The following is a 6,335-nucleotide window of genomic DNA, read 5'->3' as shown; positions in this document are numbered from 1 at the left end:
CAGTGAGATGGCTACAGAGCCACGGTCCTCAGCTCCTCTCCCTGTCCTTTTCTCTGGATAAATCCATATGTAGCATACCTTGCAGAGGCAACTCTGTGAACTTTACTATTACATTATTAAAATTCATGTTTTCTGGTTATGACATAACTGCAGTATTATAGCAAGCATTAAAATGTTTATTTAAATGCAACAATCCTTGCAGTATCTGGTTTCCCAAACTATGAGACCAGAAGCATACTGAACCTGAAAAACAGAGCAGGAGAAGTGTTAGAGTTATATATAACCATATCAGTTCTGATAACGGGAGGCAAACCTCCTTCTCCTCACTAGATTGGTTGTACTTTCATACTCTTCAGACATTTTATGAAGAGGTGGAGCTCTCACTTGCTCTTACTTGGGACCCAACAGTAAAAAACATAGCCTCCTACAAAGTGCTACATTCCATTACCAGAGCTTTTCCTACTGTAGCTCCCTAAGACACCATATTGTGGTAGTTGGTACATCAAATGAGGCTGCCAGAAATTAGTCTCAAATCAAAAGAGAGACTCTTCTTGCAGATGGTGTTGCAGTTGAGGGGCAGAATTCCTCACCACAAGTCATGGACGGTAAAATCTTACATGGCTTCAAGGAGAGGCTTGAGAATTTCATAGAAGAGAAATGCACCAGGAGTTGCTAATTTCATGGAAACAACTCCCAGTTCAGGAGGTGCCTGAAGGGCAGATGGTAATGGGTTGGGAGAATCATCAGAAAAATACCATATGTATTTGTTCTAATCCCATACAGTGCCCCAAGCTTTTTGACCACTACTGGAAAGCAGATGATTTGACCCACTGTAGATATTCTTATGTAAGATAAGCAAAAACATGTGTACATGTACATGTGATTAATGGCAAAGTGTGAATTGTATTGTTACATATGCTCTGCTTTTCTTTCACATGAACTTTTTAAAAATGGTGGAATAAATTAGATTGCAAAGGAAACATTTATACAAAGCATAGAATAGGAGGTGTAGACCATTAGGATGTTCAAGGTTTTGGTCTCTGTGCCTATTGTCAAGATTTGAAACGGCTTTTTCTACACCTTTTTATGCCAGACCAGCACTGCAGTCTCTCTTTGTGCTCTTATTAAAGTCAACTTCTTGTTTAATTGTAGATAAAGTTGATGCCCAATCTGATTCAGTTCAAGCAGCACAGATAAAAGCTGTCAAAAGTCTCAGATCTGGGCCTGTCATTCTGAGGCAGCTCTGATGTGGTTTTTTATTGCCCCTACCCCCTGCAACCTTCAGAGGCACAGGGAAATAGCATGCTGCTGCTTGGCTCTGCCAGTCTGGCTCCTAAAATCTGACCTTGACAGGGAGAGAAAAGGAAAACTAAAAACTATGCCAATCACCAATACTGGGATAAATTGAATCAAAAGACAAAGATGTAAGTGAATACAATGCATATGAACTTGCCAACAGAACTCAAATCTAAAAAAAGGTGGGGGCCAAAAGTTGACAAAACCCATTAAAACAGCAATTCTAAGACAGGTGCCCCTGCTGTGTATGTGGCATGTGATGAAGAGGTATATAAAAATCCTGTGAACAGTCCTCAGATGCCTGTCAAACAATGAATCTTCCCATGGTGAAAAAGAAATTGCTTAAAAATAGATTTAGGTAAAGAAAATAATGAAATGTTTGGAAATTTATTTAATGAGACAGTTTCTGAAGTACAGCACAAAACAAAGATTATATAAAGGATGTCAAGATAATAAATTGTACTCAAATTCTTCTCACACTTCTGAGTCATTTAACCTGCTGTCCTTTAGAGCTGTCACTTGAACAAAAGCAACTGAAATGAACTAATTTGGTAACTTATCTCATTTGTCTTTCTTTGGGAAGCATTCCTTTTCTCCATAAGTCTCTAACAGCAGGCTAAAAGGAGAGACAACAAGAAAGACAACTAGGTTTTTTCCATGAGCTGAAATTTTGAGAAATCTATTCCGGGCACAGTTGTTGTGTACACCACATGTATTTGATATTCCACTCATAATTTAAAGGAAAGTCATGGAAATTATTTCTCTTATGGGAGAATCCAATTTGAGAATCCAACAACACAACTACAACACAACAAGAATATAGCACAACAACGTTATGAAAGAATGCCCAAACTGGCCTGGCTACCAGAAGTCATCCAGCTGCCTTAGAATGACTCCTCCTTGAAGCATCACTGACGAATTGAGGAGCAAGTTGTTTCATCTTTGGGTGCCTCCACCCCCTGTGCACAAATAATGCAATTATTTGCTGACCTCTGACCACTGAGTCTGGAAATGTGTTGAGGCTGTCAGTACTCTCTTACTGTGTGCACAATGGCATTGAAGTCTCAGCAGGAGGCTCCTAGTGCTATGTAACACAAACAGATAATAATAATAGCTAACATGTCTAATGAGTGATTGCTTCACAGGCATAGGGAGCCTGCCAGGCTCATCCATCCCTGTGTGCCTGTCTGAATAGATGTGTACCTATTAACTCATCCATCAGGTTATCTTTCTCTTACATTCTTGAAGAATCCATGATTGTATCTCATTTTTCAGATAATTATTTGCTGTTCTTTTCTTAGCAATCGCCTGGATTAGGACAGACACTTAAAAGGAATTTAGTAGGCTTCCTTCATTACCCAGCCTGGGTACACTCATGCTTCCAGCATTCTGAAAAAGTTTAACAGATTGAGGCATGTATGAAAGTTGCATGAAGACCTGAACTTCAATGGGATTTTCAGAGCAGATGTCATTGTGTCAAACTCTCCAACAGATGAGTAGACCTGGAGCTCAACACGATAGATTTACTTCAGAATAGAACTGAAAACGGGATTGTATGTGGGACAAAGATCTAGCATCTGGACTAAGGTGCTCTGAAATGTAGTATACACTAAACCAATCAAAATGAAATTAGTGGAGATTTTAAGAACTCACAGAAATATATAGAGGATTGTTTGACAACACTATCATCCACAGAAAGGGCTAGGGAAAACTAAGCAACAATATTCTCAAATGATGTTGCCATAACTCAGTGTTTTAACATGAAACAAGAAATGTAAAGCTTTAGCTTTGGTAGTCAGGCTATTCTGAGGCATCTCCACTGTCTTTCCCTCTGTCTCTTTCTTTTTGGCATTTCTGAATGTTTCACATTTTCCATAAGGCTGTGGAGAAAAATCATTGGATTATAATTCTCAAATTATTGATTTATTATTATTTATTAATCTCTTCAGTTTAAATAGAAGCTGGCAGATTTTCTGAGCCAGGACCATAATTTTTGAATACTTAGAAACTTTCCCATGAAGCTGATCTTTTTTTATAATTTTGACAGAAACCATAGAGCTCTGGAGTACAGCTGAAGTGTACTAAACCACTCAAGTCTATTTGCACACAAACAGTTAAAACTTGCTAAGAAAAAAAAGAAAGTTAGTCAAAACAGAAAACAAGGGGAGAGCTAGTATGAACACAGATAGATTAACATACATGTCAATATATATATGGGATTCTCCCATTTTATTATTATGGACAGTAGTGCAAAATTAGATACCCAAAGCAGTAAAAAAAAAAAAAAAAAAAGTTGATTTGCTGAAAAATTAGGTAATACAAAAAAGAAAAACTATCTTTTAGGGAAGAATTAATTTCCCCTAATTTAAACCATTTAAAACTTTAACTGTTTAAACTTTAAGCATCTTGTTTCATTATAATTACCTAGTTTCCTGTTAGTTGGTGGAAAGAAACATATTACAGCCAAATTTATTTCATCTCATATATCTTGAACAATGCTTTGGGTTGATTACTTTGAGAAGCTCTGGTCTCTCTTTTCACTGTAAGGGAATTTGAACAGTCTGCCTTATACTAGGCATACATACTTTGGACAATTAATATTAGTTGAGATGAATTTCACTCTCACAGGAGGGAAATTATAGAAAAAAACCCACCAATACAGTTTTAAGAATAATGAAAATAAGAAAGACAAGTCAAAGATATAAAGTTATATAAAACCTTTTTTTTTGCAATTTTTAAATGGTATTTGAAGACTTTTAGAAAGCCTGTGTTTTAACATCCTAGTAATGTAGACAGGATTTTTCTCTGAAGAATTTCTAGAATGTCAGCTTTTCTCTCTTGCATGTGGTGAATTTAGGCATTTTTAGGTTAACTGATTCATTAAAATTTGGAAGTCCAAGTCAGGTGTTTAAGTTTGAAGGATGAATTAGATTGCACAGCTTTGAAACAAATTTTGAAGAAAAAAATGATGAAACACACAGTGATACATAAACTTAAATTATGTTAAGCAATTCTGAATTTTCTTTAAAAAATAAAATTACTTCTTAAATTAAATATAGAAGGCATTTTACATTAAGAATATCACAGTGTGACTGAAGAACAAGAGAGCTAATTGTAATGTGGGTAATATATTAGTGTAACTAACTGAAAGTAGGAGGAGAACTGCACAAAGACAAAATGAAAATGGTGTTCTCCAGAGGATAAGTCACCATAGAAAGGCAACAGTGAGGATCCTAAAAAATTACTCATAAGAGTAATTTATTAATATTTTCATTAATTTTCTTAGCGCAAAACCAAGTCTGTGATGACAAAACTTTCTTCTAGCATGACTTTGTCAATAAGTAGTCAGGTCAGGAAGAACAGCATGATGTTGGGGACTGCAGTGGTGAAAATGGGATTAAATTTAATGGTGTATAAAATGGAAGACTGTGTGCTTAAGGACTCATAAGAAGATTTCTGCAGTAATAAGGAATTCATCAGCTGAAGCTGAATGAGGCATAGAAATGGTGTTATGTGAGCACAGGTATCTTCTGAGATACCACAGAGAAGTGGGGGAAAAAAAAGTAAAGGTATTCCTAAGACATTCTGGGAGAAGTACTTCCAGCAGAGGCTACTCGCCTATTTTACCTGCATGGCAGACTGAAGTTCAATGCAGGTAAAAAAAATGTTGACAGCTTTTCTGAGAAATATTAATGGGTTTTGTGGCTTTTGTGAGACTTCTGGTATTCTGGAAATGCCTGTGTTCACCCCTTGGCAGTGCTGAAGGAAGATGTGGCGTATGCTACGGGATGAACACATATTTAAACCAAAGCACAGTATTACAGGGAGGAAAAAAAGCCAAAAAAAGCCCACATGGATATATACTGAGCAGGAATGCATTTAGACTCAAAATAATAAAAGTTAAAAAAAATCCTTATCATTATTACACACAATTAATGAGACTTTCAACAGAAGTCATCTAACTAGTTTCAAGGTAGAGCTCAATTGCTTTCTGAGAAAGATAATGCAATGATGATATAATCCAAGCAAGGGACTGAACTCACTGAACTTACTTCCAGTTGTCTGTCGCAAACACATGCACTGCTTACAGAAAATAGTGCAGAACGACCAGTTTAGGAGTAACAGGCTGTTTTCCAGAACATTTTATTACGAGATTTTTAAAGATTCTATGAGAAAAAGAAGAGTGTCTTTATTTCCATCTGTGGAGGAATAAAATGAGGCATACACAGATAAAATGTCTTTCCTTAGTCACCCACCAGGTATAGAAGATAGAATAAGTTTCTTTAATTCCTGTATAGATGCAGTACAGTGACTTTCTACAGCTGAAAATTAGTGTGAAAGGAGATGTTTGGGTTTTTTTATTAAAAATAGCTATTTGTAAGCAACAAGCTTATAATTAGAAACAGGTACATACCATGGCAATTTTCCTTTTGGAGATTAATATAAAAGAGTAGGGCTGTTTCCTAAGAAATTGTGCATTTTTACATTTGGGTATGCCTCCAGGTGTGAAACAGTGTTATTTGGAAAGCAATAAATTAACAGATCTCTATGTTCCTCAATTCAAATAGGAAAGTGCAATCTTGCAGCTAACTTGCTTTCAAACTTGAGTTAATTCTTAGTGTGGTCCTGCCCATGGGCAAACCAAGTAACTCTGTGTCTTGCTCTGAGCTGACTCCCATCTGATACCTGGGTTATCTGCCCTGGATACTCCCAAATATGAAGGTCTAGAGAATGGGGCCATATGTAAACACTGCCTTAAGATCATCCCAGACCATAATGACTCTTCTTTTGTTCACCTGACTTTGGCTTTTTTTTGCAGGATAAATTCAAATTATTCAAACAATCTGTTCTAATACTGATTTTTCAAAAGTTTGTTTTAGCGTGCTAGATTGACAGTGAAAAATGGAAACACTAGTCACAAGATGAACAGATGATATTTACTCTGAATTTGTTGTGTAGACGTGCTGTCTGTTCAGATTAGCTGGATTGTAATTGCCTCTAATTCAGTTTCATCTATGTTTTCAAAATTGTATTCATTC

The sequence above is a fragment of the Chiroxiphia lanceolata genome, chromosome 2 (assembly GCF_009829145.1).
Source record: "Chiroxiphia lanceolata isolate bChiLan1 chromosome 2, bChiLan1.pri, whole genome shotgun sequence".
Taxonomy (NCBI): Eukaryota; Metazoa; Chordata; class Aves; order Passeriformes; family Pipridae; genus Chiroxiphia; species Chiroxiphia lanceolata.
Note: the sequence above shows the minus strand (reverse complement) of the source record.